At 41.1% G+C, this 16461-nt stretch overlaps 1 protein-coding gene across 2 annotated transcripts in view; it reads left to right on the forward strand.

Moving 5' to 3' along the window:
• rps6ka1 (ribosomal protein S6 kinase a, polypeptide 1) overlaps positions 1–16461 on the forward strand; it is a 50715-nt gene that overhangs the window by 9680 nt on the left and 24574 nt on the right. The window lies entirely within an intron of this gene.

The following is a 16461-nucleotide window of genomic DNA, read 5'->3' on the forward strand; positions in this document are numbered from 1 at the left end:
TGAGGAAATGTTCCCTCTCTGCTTGGCCTCTTTTTCTTTTCTTTTTTTTTGAACTGTCTTTGCTCTCAAGAGGGACACAGCCCTCAGGAGCACGTTGTCTTTTTCTTTCAGCTCAGGACAAGTTAATGTGACTGAGGCAGAGCTGAGGGCTCAGAGGTAGAAAGAAAAGAGGAGGCAGCACAAAATAGCATGAAGCTTCAGTGTTTATCCAGCTCTGCATCGGTCATGAAATATTTCTGCTTTCTAACCTCTCTCCATTTTATTTAAAAGCATCTCCAAGGTTTATCCTAGTTTGAGCACGTTTCTGCTCGGGGAGCTTTTAAGAAACATGCAGAGGCTTTTTAGGTCGGGCAGAATCACTTCTATCTAATAATAATTTCACATATATTTGTATCCCTGCACGGGTTATGTCTATTTTTAATTGCACAGTTTGATTTTGATACATCGAGGGGGATTCATTAAATCTTTTTTTCGGGTTAATATATATGTATGGGAGGGGGGTGTCTGTATTTATGTTTAATTTGTAAGAAATGTTTCATGTCATGTACGTCTTTGTAACCTGCTACTGGATGCTTTGAATTTCCCTCGGGATCAATAAAGTATCTATCTATCTATCGATCTATCTGAACCAGTTCATTAGCCTGCTTCCATCGATGCTGGTTTGTTGTTTGCCTGGCAAACTAAAGAGCCACCAAAACAATCGTGGGGGTGCCTTAAAACCGCCTACCTTCTCTTGTCCAACCAAAAAACAGAGCATTCAGGACCAGAATCTAAACTTAGGAGGACATACTGGCTGCTTCATTGTTGACAGAGAAGCCAGCACTTCAACATAGCATGTTTCCTTAATGTCTGATGATTTTATCATTTAATATAGTAAATATCTCACAGAATGCTCCTTTTAAAAACAGAGATGTAGACACTAGGGCTAGGATCTTTGGGTGTCTCACGATTCAAAACGATTCTGGATCCATGGATTCAAGGTCTATTTTTGAATTAGTACAAACTTCAGGATCTACTGCTTTTATGTTCGGAGAAAAAGGCAGATTGAAGTGGGACCTTCATGGTGCTTATAAAACAAAGAAAAGATTAACTGATGGGTGACGTCATGGCAGTTACCTGATCTGATCTACAAAACAACATGACAATTGTGCCCCCATTATCAGTCCAGCAGTATTTGATCAGTAAATCCCTAATCACATCACTAATGCTCCTGCTACAGGTCGAACACATCTAATTATCACTCAGACCTGGCTGATTATGCTCGTTACATGTTTTTTTTCTAATTGATTGGGGACTATTTCAGTAATCTGATCAGTTATGTAATCTTGTTTGTTCGGATGCTCTCCAAACAGGCGGCTGGGTTATCAGCCTGTGAGTCTGAGCGGGAGAGAGGTGGATCGGGTTTCTCAAACAAACAGGCGCCAGACAGCAGAACACGATGATGCACTTTAAACGTGGATAATATGGCGAGACCGAGTCAGTCGGCTTTTTAAATAAATTCACCAGACATTTGTCGCACAGGGGTGGATTAGATCATAGTTGTCGTGGATTAGTTTAGATCGCACTCCCCCGATCGTTCTGGCACCATGCGGGCAGGACAGTCGAGACCAGTATAGCTGCAGCGATCGATGCCGAGCTGCTGTTTAAATGCTGGGAATCTGATAATGGCTGCTGTTATCTACTCCAGCCAGGGGAGTTACCTGGCTCCAGCAGACCTAAGGGGGGTAACAGAGAAGAGAGGAGGAGGAGGAATGGGTGAAGGTAACGGAGGAGATGTAGGGAGGCAGAGAGTGGTTACCCTTGATGCTTAATCTTAAAACCAGTAAAAGTGATTCTCTTCATGCTTAAGTGTGTGTGTGAGGATGTGTGTGTCTTTGTGTGGGTTGGGTGTCTCAGAGGTTAAGTCTGTCCTTGGCCCCTGGAGAGAACACCCACAGCTCTAATGAGCCTTTTTCAGGTCTGTCTCTGTCTGACTTCATAAAGTGAAAAACACATTGTTGAACCCACAGGGGCATTGACTGGACCAGCAGCAGGGCAGCTTTTTGTCCCTCTTGAGCTTTAACTGAACCATTAACCCCCGAAAGTGAAGGTGACTGCAGTAGTTAAGGCACCCTGACGGGCTTCTGTTCACAGCTTTAAACCTAGTGACTGTTCTTTTTTTGCACCTTTTTGTGGTCTGTTTAAAGAAAGACTGCGATATTTTACACATAAATACAGCAGAAATCAAGCATTTACTATTTACTGTACTGTAAGTGTCTCTCTGAGTCATGACCGTCTACAATGAGTGAGAGAACGAGTCCTGCTGGGTGTGTTGTTCCCTGAGCTGTATTTACATCGTGTTTATATGGACGGGACAGCCGACTGGCTCCGCCCCTTATGTATGAAAGCTGTTTAAATAAGGGACTAGAGATAAGAAGAACACTGATACAGTGCTTATTTGAATGTCAAGTAAGCGTTTTTAGATTGCAGTCATTCTGTGTCAATTTACATCAATATGAAGCTAGGAGCTAACATGAGCGTGCTAACACAACTATGCAGGACACAGGCAATTGCGGCTCGAGCCAACGGCAATTTTGTCCTCCGCTTGTGCTTAATGGTTCTTAATTTTGGTGTGTTTCAATTAGGGTTGCAAAATTCTGGGAATTTTCAAAGTTGGAAACTTTCCATGGGAATTAACAGGAATAAACCGGGAATTTACTAAATTGAATGTTGGCCCTGTAACAGGAAACTTAAATATAGTTTGGGAAAATATATTTTAGCATAAACTTGACTAAAACAACCAGATTTCATGCAAGTACCTGAAATCTGGTATCTATGCTATTCCTCAATCATAGCACACTGCTTACTGCAGCTAGCTGGTAAGTTAGATGCTAAATAAGCTATAGCTAGCATCACTTCATTTACCATTTATGAGGCTAAGACAAAACAAAATGTTTATATTTATGCTTGGCTATGATACGGATCGATTAAATGACTCTCAATTTCCAGTTAATTCCCATAAATACCCATAATTTCCGATTTTCAATATTTCCAAAATTCCCCTGCTTAACTTCCCATGGAAAGTTTCCGGAAATGTACCGGAGATTTCCCACCCCTTTGCAACCCTAGTTCCAATTAAGAACTCCTGTTGTGTAAAGGCAAGGAGAGGGGGGGTTGGAGGTGTGTCGCTGGAGGAGAGCGGAGGCTTCAGAATAGCTGAGGTGTAGCCAAACAGAAGTTTGTTTTGGTTTCATGCTGGTACTCAAGGGTGACATCTACTGGATCAAAAAGTCGAACATTCTTCCTTTAATAAATGGAATCGAACACGCTAGAAATCTGTATAGTCGTGTTTCACATTTGTTCTGCACTCGTCATCATGGAGCAGTTTAACAAATTAATCAAAGAACACTTTGATTCTGATGTGAAAGCACACACTGCAGTGTTCAGGTGTATTGATGGGACGGGGGAGATGGGACAGTTAGATCACAGTCACAGGAGAGCTCTCGTCACAGGAGGATGATATTATCCAGCACTTTACTCCCTGGCAGTAAGCCAGGCTGACAATGATCCGCTTGCACTCAAGTGTGGAAATGTGGTATATTTCAAGCAACCTGGGAGGATGGATTTTTCTCAACCAAAAAAAAGAAAAAGTTGAAACAATGGATGTGACAACTTCAGTTTTCCTAGAGGGGCTACAGTTGGGTGATTTTAGGAGGGAAAGAAAAGCAGCAAGATGAAAGAAGAGTTCAGCTGTCTTCTTGGAACTGTCAGAAACGGGTAAAAATCACTCTTGCAGAAAAAAAAACAAGAACTTGAACGAGGTTGGTTTTTAACCTTGTGTAACATGACCTGGTGGTTGACCTGGCTGCTGCTGCTGCTGTTGTTGTTGTTGTCAACTTTCTAACTTTCAAAATTTCAAGCGAAAAACAAAAAAAGCAACAGAATGATTTGCAATTTCTCAATGGATTAAGTAACTTGGCGTCGGTGTTCATAGAAGACTCTGTCTGTTTGTTTTTTTTGGTGTAAATGTACAAACCTGCAAACGCAAATAGGCTTATACCACTAATTAGATAATTCTAGATTCAACACTCATACAAAGGACCTGACTTACATACTCAACAGAGTCAGTAGTTACAACAAATGGATCCTAACTTACATGCTCTGTCTCTTGGTCACTCTCCTGGTTTGCCCCTCAGGTTATACATTATCTTTTCATTTGATGAGCATGATGCTAATTCATTAGTCCGTCTTTTAGATGTAGGTGGTTTTCCCTCCTTCCAATGCATGGCTATATGCATTTGTTGGCTGTATAACAAGGCCGGTTTTTCCGGATTCTGAAGCCTCTGTAGATGGAGGACACATCCTGAGAGTATAGATTGTGGTGTAACAAGATATTTCTGACTATTAATGTCCCTGGGTGTGGCCACAAAGTGTCTGGATGGTGGCTCAGCAGGTTTTTGAAAGACCTAAAGAATGAACTGTAAAGTTTTTTTGGTTTTTTTTTTGGCAAAGACTTCTGGGAAACTGCCTGCAGTATTTTTTCACATTGCATTGATATCTGAGTTCTAAATGTCACTTTTTGCAACAACCTCATCATGTGGATGAACCTTATGGAAGTGGACGAAGCTGCGGGAGTGGATTGAAAAGAATCTTTGTTATTTTCTCCTGGGAAAAGTTGCAAACTATTCACTTAGAGACACTACTCTTCATTCAAGTCCGGGTCATGAGGTAGATTAAGTTAAACGTTGTATTAAAAGTATACTATGTAGGATTTTACTTAATGTGCGTTTAACTGGCTTTATTTATGATGCATGATCGCGTCAATTAAAATGTGTCTCTAAAGTGCACCGCAAAATGGACTTCTATAGTTCAACGAGAGCTGCTGGACCAATTAGAGAGGCTGCATGTTGCAAGTATTTCATAATTGGTTTCAACACAGCGACACAGTAATGGCCTCAAAATGCTTTTTGCACCAAAAATATCTCTCGATGTCTAATTGACTATGATTAAAAAGAACAGCAAATCTTTAGTTTATCAGCAGGAAATGGTTGGCGTCTATGCTTTAAGATTACATTTCAATTATATAAAAGATGCAAACACACACAAAATACAAATTGAGGTTTCAAGATTGCTTTGAAATGAATGCATGAAGGGACGGTTTCATATTGAATATCTGGCTAGAATAATATCCTTAACATCCACTTGATCTTCCTCAGTGAAACACAGCGTGGAGTTGATACAGCGCGAAGCAGTCGTGCTGCTTTCATGTGGGTTTGATTCTCTCTCTGTCTGATTTCTACTAGTGTGATTCCCACTTCAGCATGAACTCTCACCTTCCCATCTTGAGGGGGGAGGAGGAGGTAATGCCATTTCCATCAGTGTCGCTGACATTTTCTTAGAGTCTAATGTCAGTAATGGCTTTTTTTTACGGCAGCTTTGGTGGGGAGCAATTGCTATTTGTGCTTCTGTGACCAAGTGGGCACAATCCCAGAGGAGACTTGAGGATTGTGAAGAACATGAGCGGAGAGGGAATGGAGAGAGGAGGAAATATTGTAAGAGGGAGAGCAGGAGGGGGGGGGGGGGGGGGGAACACAGAGGTTGCTGCTGCATATTTGTTCCCTCTGTTCAGTCGGTTATGGACGGACAACAATGTCACACAGCTCTAAACAGTGTGACTGACGAGGGACTCGGCAAACAGGAAACCAAAACAGAAGGAAGTGGTGGAATAACTCAGCGTTTAGTTGCGCAATCCATGTCAATTGGATTGGTCAAATGTGTGGAGCAGATGCACACAAACACTCATGAAGCACTCGTTGTGATCCACTGTACTCCAGGCTAATCTGTCCAGATATTCAGCTCACTTTGCATATATGTGTGTGTGTTTATCAGAAGGAGCGCTCGGTGCAGCCTTGATGGTGACTGACTCGAGGACTGATTAAATATTTACCAGTGGTGAGAGTGTGTAGGCAGGGATTGCAAGCTTACACGATGAGCTTTTTGACCTCTGGGCTACCGTACAGCCCTGCAGGGCTGGCGAGTCCAGGGAAGTCAAGGCTGCGTAGCCCGGAGATGTGTATGCATGTGCATGTGTGTGTGTTTGTGTAAGCATAAGCCTCACTGTGTGCACATGCATGGTGTAGGCATGGCAACTGCTCTTGCTTTCTCTCACAAACCTGACCTGGCACTTGATTTATATGGCATCCCCCCCCCTCCTCGGACACACACACACATTGAGCCTTCCTCTATGATTCCAGTATCACCAGTATAATCTGGACAGAGTAAAGGTCGCACACAGAAGACAACTGGAGCACATCACACACTGTTGTACAATCTGTGCAACATTGTGTGTCCTCAATCTCTCGTTGTGAGATTGTGTGTGTTGTGGTCATGTAGTTGTCTGTCCTATTTTAAGACGATCTTAGTGATGCGGCCGATGCAGGAACATCCAGTTCAGACCTCTTGTTTTTATGAATGTGATTTTAATTGTGAGTAAAAACTAGTACTAACTCCCTGCCTCTTCATGAACAGTAGTGTTTGCTAAGTTACAGAGAGCAAACAGTAATTAAGAGTGTAGAAGGTTGTTGAGGAAGCTGGAGACAAAGTGTGTAAACGGGGAAAGATAACGGGTAATAAAAAGGAGAAAGAATATAGGTAAACGTCCAATAAACTCGTTCCTTCGGCAAATAAATGATGCATGGAAATATTTAGTTAATTTGAAAAACTGATGGACTCTAAACTTAAGTTAAGAATATTGACGCTAGTATAACTGCTAGCAAACCGTTAGCTAAGCTGAATCTTGGAAACCAGCGAGCTTGTCCTGATTTTTAACCTCTTCAGACTTGTTTTCAACACTATAATTAAGAAAGAAGTGAAGTAGACGTAGACTATTGAGCTTCAGCCCCTCCACAGATGGAGAATGGTGCTCTCTTCCAGTTCCCAACCTTTATGCTAATTGGCTACCTGCCCGCTGGATGTAGCTTATACATTCACTGCACAATTTTTCCACTCTTTACTATCTCTGCAAGAAACCCCAAACCATATTTCCCCAAATGTCAAACTATTTCTTCCAGGGCCGTCTGTAGTGTAGTTTTTTGCTACCTCATTTCAAGCTCTCTGCGTCTGTCTTTTACAGGGAACAGTCTCTCTAACAGGCAGAGTTCAAGTATTGCTCCTTTGAGAGCTTTCAATCTGCTTAATTTACTGAGCTCCCCACAGAGGACAGAAGTGCTGAAACACGAAGTGAGGGAAGGCAAATAAGAATAAATACTTTTCTACGCTCTTAGATGCTTGTCCCTTCTTCTGTTTCTGTCCCCTCACTTTGGCTGCCTTCCTTTTTCTTGGCTCTCTTCCCTTTTGGGGGCTGTTTGCATTTGTACCTCTTGATGAGATGCATCCATATCATTTTCTTTGCATGTCCCTCTTTGCCCCTTTGGGTTTTGCTGACTACTAGTGAGAAGCCTGAGAAGAAACAGAGCATGAATTTGCACTTTAGTTGGAGCTCCAACCTAAGCGCACATTCAGAGGTTGATTCTGACCAGGGCTAGTGAGGAAGGTTTAACATTTTAATACATGCTAAATTATTCAAATGCCCTGTTTTATCTTTTTTTATTCTATTTTAGGAAATAATATTTTGACATTAACCCATTATAATCTTTTGGAAGCTAACAACAACTTTAAGCTAGCTGTCATGCTATCATTAAACGTAAACAGTAAAAGAAGCTAGCTCAGGACAAGTGAGAAAAATGTCTTGGAAACTAAAAGGTTTATTTAAAACATGCTAAATTGGTCAAATGGCCTTCTTAATCTTCTCATCATATTTTACAGAATAAAATCATGACATAAACCCATCATAATCATAATCTTTGGGAACTACCTTTAACTTTAAGATAGCTATTAAGCTAACATGAAAGGTAAACAGTTAAACAAGCTAGCTCGTATTAGAATACCATCGTCTTGACATACTTGGTATCATATTCACTCAAATGATCCCACAGCTACAGTCATGAATATAATTGACTTTGAATTGACGAGGTGTTAAAAATATTAGCTCGTGCTCGATGTATCATGTCACGGGAACAAGGCTTCAATTAATTTTTGGCCGTACCAAGATAATGTTTGCATCTGCATTTATTAATTTCCTTTTAATTCACCATTTTTTTAGGTTTAATTTGAGTATTTCTCTCTATAAGCTATGCCTATAGCTACTGAGCTAGCTTAGCTTTATTGCCATCAGCTGCAATTTGAACATTACCTATTTTTGTTTTGATTAGCGTTTTTGTATTCACAGCTGAGCATTAAATCTCCTTGTTTTTATTCATATTGTTCAGTGGTTACTCTCGTATATGTATATTAAATTCAAATCAGCCCCCTCCTTATGTTTAAAGGAGGATGTAGCATTAAATCGTAGCCTTTTAGTCAGCATGGAGTACCAGATAAACGAAGATTGCATCATTTACCACATAAACACATCGGCTTTTTTGTGTGTCTAATACACAACCTGCCACTATCTGAATATGGCACTTCTCCTGAACCATCTGCTGCTCCTGTTTGCCAAGTTCAAGTGAATGCCAAGAAATATTTGCTAATACTCTGATGATCATAACACCAGACCTTCACAGTATCTGAATTAGACTTTATCTTTTTCCATTTGCTATAGAGACATCTTCGCCGCCCTTTTATTTTGTTTGGTTTCCTTCCACCTTTGAACAACAATGTGCAAGTGACTAAACCTCATTGCAGTTGTGTCACAAGTAATCAGGATTCTGCACAATGTGGCTTTTGAGTATCAGTGTGCATGACTGGATGACTGTGCAGAAAGCTTGTATGCTCAGCGGGCCCTTTCAAGCGTACAAAGGTTTAATATTGCCATAAAACTTCATGGATAGAATCATGATGAGGAAAAGCAACGGCAGTGCTGTGCTTTGTTGTGTCTTCCTGCACTCATTTCTAGAGCTGGAAAGTGTCAAAAAGTTCTTTGAAAATCTGATCATCTACGTCTTGCAGCAGAGTGGGAAATCTTTGCCAGGTGGAGTAATGCATAGTGCCCGGTATCTGCTTGGCTGCGATCCCCAGTGAGCAGAGAGGCCTGTATTAACAAGGTTTGGACACGCCTCGGAGCCTGACAGAGCTAAACACTTCACATTCCTCTGCAGGGTTAGAGGGGAGGGGGGTTTTATGAACGGCAGAGAGGGGCTGGATGTAAAGAGAATAGAGCCGATTATATCACCCCAAGCATCAGGATGTAGCCTAGCATGCACTTGAGGTTTTTTATGGTCTAATTAGCGCACAAAGAATGGGCGCATATTGTGGGTGTTCGGTCCTGATCTCAGTTGAACTTGTTAAATTCAACTATACCATGAGCGTACAGTGGTTTATGCTTCCTGTTGCCACAAATAGAGCCTGAAATGTCCACATGTGTTCATGTCTAGCTTGGACAATCTGTTTTCTAAGTGTTTGTGGCTTTTGTCTATATATTTCCCTGAAAAAACGTGAATTTGGTTGTACGGGATGAAGCGGTGAGGGAAATGAAAATGTCAAACTTTACATTTTCATGTGGGGATTTGCCGATGTCAGCACTGTGGCGGCAGTTGTGTCCAACGCAGATGTGGCTCTGGCAAACACGCATGCACGTAATACACACACACAAACACTCAACCTAAGAATAGAAGGAAGGGTGTGAGCTTCTGGGTATGTGTTATTATAGCATTGTTGTGCATACCACTGTTGTTAAAGTCTTCAGTAGTTTGACAGCTTTGTCTTTTGATAGCACTTTTGCACCTAAGACACCTTTGCTACAGACAGACACACACACACACTTCTTTTTTTTTCTGTTTGAGTGCTCGTCCTTTCTCACTCCTCGACTCTCTTCCCGCTCTAACATGACTCAGACTTTTAACAAGCCGCTGATATGACTGTTGAACTGGATTATGTGCTGGACACCGAGTTGGCAGAGATAATTGCTCTCTGCCGTCCTCATGTGACCCGCTGTGTTCTCTCCGTCTCCTCTTTTGCATTCCGTGGAAACATGTGTTATTACCCTTCAAACCTCTCCACCTCCTTTCATTTCCTGGGTGTGAAATTAGCTGCTAGTAAGAGCCATCAAAGTAATGAGCAGAGAGATGAGCATAAAAGATAGAGAAGGGTAGAAACACATCATTAGATTGTAAGTGTTAAAAAAAAATCTGTCGCTTAATACATTTGAGGACTATGACAGTTTCCGTTTCCATAATCAAAATATTGTCAGATAAAGCAAACACATATTCTGATGAAGTGTCAGAGCATAATACTTCCATGAGATTTAGAGATTAAAGCCTCCTCTTGATGTGCAGCCTGAATATTTAAATATAAGATCAAAGTGAATCTATAAATGCAGTGTAAGGTAAAGAGAGGGATCTAGAAATGATTACACTAGAGTGGAAGAATTTTGTCAGTGTAATCCAGACTTGAATGCACAAATTCAACCTTTTCAGGAAACAGAAGATGTTGCAGATGCATGTAAATGTATCGTATCAGACTTGAAACACCTTGCTCGTATGGGGATCCCGCCTTGTTCCATTTCTGTGTTAACGCTGTGCATGTGCCTCATGGTGCGCTCCATTTGATCTCGGAAGTTGGAATTAGTTTCCGGTGTGAAACGCCATCAGGAACGCCCCCCTGAAGTCAGAATTCAGAAACTCGGAGCAACTTCAGTAGAGTTTAAACTTCAGAGTTTAAATCCAACACGACGGCTATGTGCATCAACTGTAATGTTTAAGCTGTTAGTATAGTATTTATTAGCAGCTTAGTCCTCTTTTTGTGTCATCAATCACACCCAAAGTATTGTGCATGTTCTGTCCATATTTATTTATTTATTTATTTATTTATTAGCACACATCAAAATAGGATTAACAAAAACATAACAGGTGTGTCAGGAGAGGTCAAGAAGCCAACAGGCTTATACAAGGGACCTCACCTCTTAAGAGACAAATAAATCAACCAAGCAAATCACAATTTCAAAACAAAATTAAATATAAACACATATACAGTTACCTATACACGTATTCATACTCATACTCATGAGTACTCATCTTCATACTCGTGTCCATAGACATGCTGTCATGTTTTTGCGAGCAAACTATCACGTAGTGTGTTGGTATCGTCTAACAAGGTATTAGCTAACAAAGCAAAGGTAGGGGCCCGTGTTGCTCGTTCCACTTGCAGCTGGAATGCGGTTAACTCAGGTGTGAGGTCATTCCAAGGTAAATGGAATGCACCATCAGCCGTCACACCCATTTCTCCTGATCTGCGAATGAATGCTTGATGTACAGTAATCACCTACCCTGTAATCAAAAACAATTCTGCTTCAATGTAGAATAACTGCACATTTAGAACCTCAAAATGAGATCTGTTCTTTATCAGAGGAACTAGAGCCACTTTTCTTTTCTTTTTGTTGTAAAATGAAACACACTCTTCACATATAAACTGTTGTCAGTTTGTAGACCATTTAAGGACATTCAGGCCCTGAAATTTTCAGGAACTTGCGGCATGCAGCTCACAAAAACGGATTTTGTGAGTGTTGGACCCTCTAGCAACTTAAATACTTTTTAAGCCCCCCCCCCCTTTGGTTCAGGGAGGGTGGCTGGTTAGCGTGTGCAGAAGGAGGAGGAGGAGGAGAAGTCTTCCCTGATGGTGACGTATCACGACAACATTCAGGGGGATGTTTCTCAAAAACAAACTCAACAATCAGCAAACCTCTGCTCAACATGAAAGTCATCTCCCTCCCGCTTGCTCGCAGAAAAGGATCCAGAGCATTACCTAGTCCTCATGCTGCATTCATCCGACCTTACATGAACACTGTACAAAGGGAGCTGGCAGGAAAAAGTCAGGGTGAACAGATCCAGTCATGTAGGGTCACATTTGCATCCAAAGTGCACAATGTCAGGGGGGGAAATGAAGTAGTTTAGTGCATGTGTGAAAGGGACTAAAGTGACTATAGTGTCACTTGAGGCCACAGGATTTTAGGGGTCAAATGCACTAGAGAAAGAATCTTTTGGTCGGTCAGGAAAAGAAAAAGAAAATCACAGCACTTGTGTTTCTCATCTCTAGAAGGGGATAAGATTGTGCGGCTGGAACCCCTCGCCTCACAAAGACAAACGATGGCGACGCTTTACACAGATTTCAGGATAAAGATTGCTTTGAGATTGGGAACCTTGCAGGCAACAAACACTGTGTTCTGTTGTTGCTCCTGTTTCAGGCAGAAAATCATTACGGTCCCTAAAGACTTGTGCTCGCTTGACACGCAGCTTTGGCAAGGTCTTAGAGCAGCCGTGAGTGGCCGGCGTTTTGTAACTCACTGTGATTATGCACAGCTATATAATATAGTGCTGAATAGTTAATGTGCTGCCCTTATGTGTGAGCGATGTGCTTCCACTTAAACAGTACGCTTAAGTAATTCTGTCTGTGTTCCCACCTCTTGTAACCCTCTTTAATTGAGCCTCTTACAGCACATTATTTGGATAAACGCACAATAAATCATGACCTGTTCACATTAATCTTAAGAATCAAGAATCTTAATCGAGCTCCTGGTGCTTTTGTAAAAGAGCTGTTGGAGATGTAACTCGTAAGTAGTTTTAATTAGAGCCTGACCGATTTCTCAGCCAGCCGATAATATCGGCCGATATTAGCATCGGTATCGGCTACCTTCATCACAGATATGCGCCGATATTACTAGACTTATTCACCCGTCAAATAGCATTTTATTTATTAGAGTTCAGTCTATTACACTAGCAGTTCTCTGTCACCAGCAGAGGGCGCTGTATGGATTACAACAAACATCACTCTCCAGAGAGTCAAGCCGTGATGCACGAACATTCGCAGTTATTTTCCAGTCGAGTGACCATCTTGTCTACATAATATATCTTTTCCACAAGTGTTCGATAACTGCATTTGAGGTATCAATGCAATAAATGTGTGTATCTTTCTATCTTTACAGATCGAAGATAGATCTAAGAAAGATATCGGTTCCCCACTATCGGCATCAGTATCGGCCCCAAAAATCTCGTATCGGTCGGGCCTTAGTTTTAATTTTCCACTCTATAAAACATGCATGGGGGGAGTGGTACAGAATCCGAACAAACACAGGCAGATTGACTTTAAGTAATTTCTTTAACTGCCTTGTTAATCAGACCTGATCGTAATTACATGACTTTAATTAAAAGAGCTGCATATGATATAATTTGAATGAAAAGATCCAATGGAAAGTCAAACTGTTAAACCACCCAAAGTGACAGCACACCCTTTAATAATGGCAACACTGTCATTTGTCTTTTAATAGCTCCATTAATAAGATCTATAAATAGTCCTGCATTAATATGATGCATGAATGGATGGCAGCAGGTGTTTCTTCTTCCACGATGTAACCCAGCCAGTTTATTACCTGAGACTTTTAATATAAGTGAAAAACATGTCTTCATTTGTTGTCAACATGAGGTAGATATTGTATCATGCAAAGAAAGCAATGTCTTTGTAGTTGTAGTAATAATAGCAACATGCTGTTTGTGAGATGATTTTTTTTTTTTCACTGTTAGAGGGTAATGCATTAATGACTCGGATGTGTCGACATAGTGATTGAATTTTCCAACTGTGACCGTGCATACAGGAGGAGTCCGAATGTTTCGCTCTGTGACTCATTAAAAATCCCTGCAGTGTGAAAGTTAAAAACAGCCTGTTTTAGGGGGTTTAATGTTTAACTGTTAGGAGTTGTGTGGGTTTTTTATTGTACTGTTTGCACACTCGGCACACTTGGGGCCGGCTGTGTCTCAGTTGGTGGAGTTCGTCGTCTCTTAACGCGAAGGTCACAAGGTTCAGTCCCCAGCTCCTGCAGCTACATGTCTGATGTGTCCTTGAGCGAGACACTTAACCCCAAGTTGCTCCCACTGCGTCGTCAGCGGTATGTAAATGTGTTTGAATGACATGAGCTAATACTGATGGACACTTTACACCGCAGCCTCTGCCATCAGTGTGTGAATGTGTAGTGTGACCTGCAGTGAAAGCACCATGAGTAGTCAGAAGACTAGAAGAGGACTACACAAGCTCAAGTCCATTTACCATTTACACTGAAATGTGATCCTGTCATGAGGTAACGAGAGAGAGGGAGGTAAACAAAGGTTGAAATGTAATATTTTGCCCTGTTTCAGATAATATCACGAGTGAGTAAATTCAGGACGTTCTGGTTACAGTAATGGAGGTAAAATAATAATCACAGTTGTGTCATTTTCTGTCTGATAGGAGTGCAAAGAAACCTCATCTGTTGCATTAAATGTATATACACACATTCACTTTAATCACCAGCATAAGAGCTGCAGTTTTGATTCACAATATACAAACTTGTGATAATCATGGGGAGGTTATTTATTAAAGGAGATACTGTAAAAACATCCCCACCTCCCTGGTCTGCTCTTAAAGTGTCTCTAAAGATGGCTGACTAAACTTCTCCTCTCTCTGAGCATAAACAAACCTTTCACAGTTCTTTCTATTGTTCTGCAAAATCATGTCAGTAAAGCTCAAGTGAGTCGCATCATGGAGGCCAATCTCAAAGATTGAAACCAATTTATTTTTTGAGAGATTTTGTTTTTTTGTTTCACTGGATGCAGCTCAAGGCTTTGAGAGGCAGAGCCAGGATTTGAAGTGTCCCCACTTTCCAAATGAGTGACCTACATGAGACAACAGAGGTTGGATACAAACTGTTTTATATAATGAAGTTGCAAGGTTTTAGTGAAAGTCGCCCAGGTGCTTTATTTGTTAGATAAGTGCAAAAACAATGTCGCCTGTCCTTCAACAGCAGAAACCGCTACAAACGTCTAAAACAGTTTAAGTATGTAAACCACAGATATTATTAATGTGTCTTTTTACACTTTTCACTTGAAATATCCGCACTGCAGAGAGGTGCATGGTACAGACTAAAGGCATGTTTTATCTGAAGTGCACTTCTCCTCTTCGCTTTGATTACAGTCGCGCTGCAGCAGAAGATGTTTAACTGTGGAAAAGCTTCTCAAGTGATTGGCTATGATTTGGTCTGATTGATGATTTAGTGGCCATATGATTGTCCAGCCAGTTAGCGGACTTCATTTTTGTTGTATTAACTGAAAACAGGTTGAAGCCCTTTTGATAGAAACATGGCATTGGATTTATTTATTTGTAGCTCCAGCTAGTGGGCCCTCTCTTCTGGCTCTACTGCCCGGATGTAAACAAGCAAAGTGAAGTGGTAGCACTCTGCAAACCTAATAATAACATAGTTTACCTGCTGACAATTTTGAAGTAAGTTGTGCTCAATTTTAACTGTTTTCTTTTTGTGCATTTTTAATGTTAGACTTGTAGGTTAGTCTGAATTTAAGTTTGCATCTAATTGGCTTATAAATGAGTTGCCTGGCTTCCACACATGCACAAGACCCCTGAAAACTTCCTGCAATTTTCAGGATGTGCTACATGTGTGAACGCAAACAATCGAATTTGTCATTTTGACTTTGCACAAAATGACAGAGGAGATACCCATACACCAAGTCCACGGGGTTAAATGGCACAAAGAAGTCCAAAGGCTGAGATAGATCCAAATATTGTCGCTTTAATTTAGACACGAGTGGTCAAAAAAGGTGAAGCAAAGCAGCAGCAAAGGTTTCAGTCCTTTACTGTCATCTGTGCTATTTTTGTAGTTTTGCATATATCTTATCTTGTGGATTTTTTTTTTTGTGGCTCAGTGGAATTGGTGTGCAGGTTTCTCCTCTGAATTTTGTATTTTTTGTATTTTCTCCAGTACACCGACACACCCAGGTGTAACTTTTTTGAAGCCCAGAGGAGGCGCAGTCACACACCTCTTCACATATTTGTCATTTTGACTTTACCCAGGACTTTTTTTTTGCTGACATCCCCCTAGTAAACGTTCTGCTTAAAATCAGGTTATCTGATTTAAGAAAGCAGCTGGAAATATTCAGGAAAATTCATCTCCATTGAGTGGGAGGGGGAAGATGACGCTTATATCAGGCGACTGGCTCACAACCATTGACTGTACTGTAATAGGTGACCATCTCTGTGCACGTAATAAAATGCTTCATGGTTTCTTGTATGCTAGTAGGTTCTTTGGTGCTCCTTTGTTGAAAATATGAATGTCAAACTACATTTAACATTTATATAAAGGCGAGAAATTGTTATAGCGTTGGACTCCGTTGCTTCATTTGCAAGAGTGCACTTTTCAGGAGAGCATTATGTGAAAACGGCTAATGAGCTGATGTGAATTCATGTGCTCTGTTTCTCTTTCTCCTTCCATACTCCCTGCCTGTTTTAGCGTTGTACCGCCCTTCTCTGCCCTCTCCATGTGCGTAAATCACACTGACTTTATGAGTGACTGTGTCGGCCTGAAAGGCAGCAAGGCTCCGGCTCATTTGATTATTTTGCGATCAGACTGACGGAGGATGGAGCAGACCTGCCCCGGTCGGTCCCCTCTTGTTCCTG

Source organism: Labrus bergylta, chromosome 18 (assembly GCF_963930695.1).
Source record: "Labrus bergylta chromosome 18, fLabBer1.1, whole genome shotgun sequence".
In the NCBI taxonomy this organism is placed as follows: domain Eukaryota; kingdom Metazoa; phylum Chordata; class Actinopteri; order Labriformes; family Labridae; genus Labrus; species Labrus bergylta.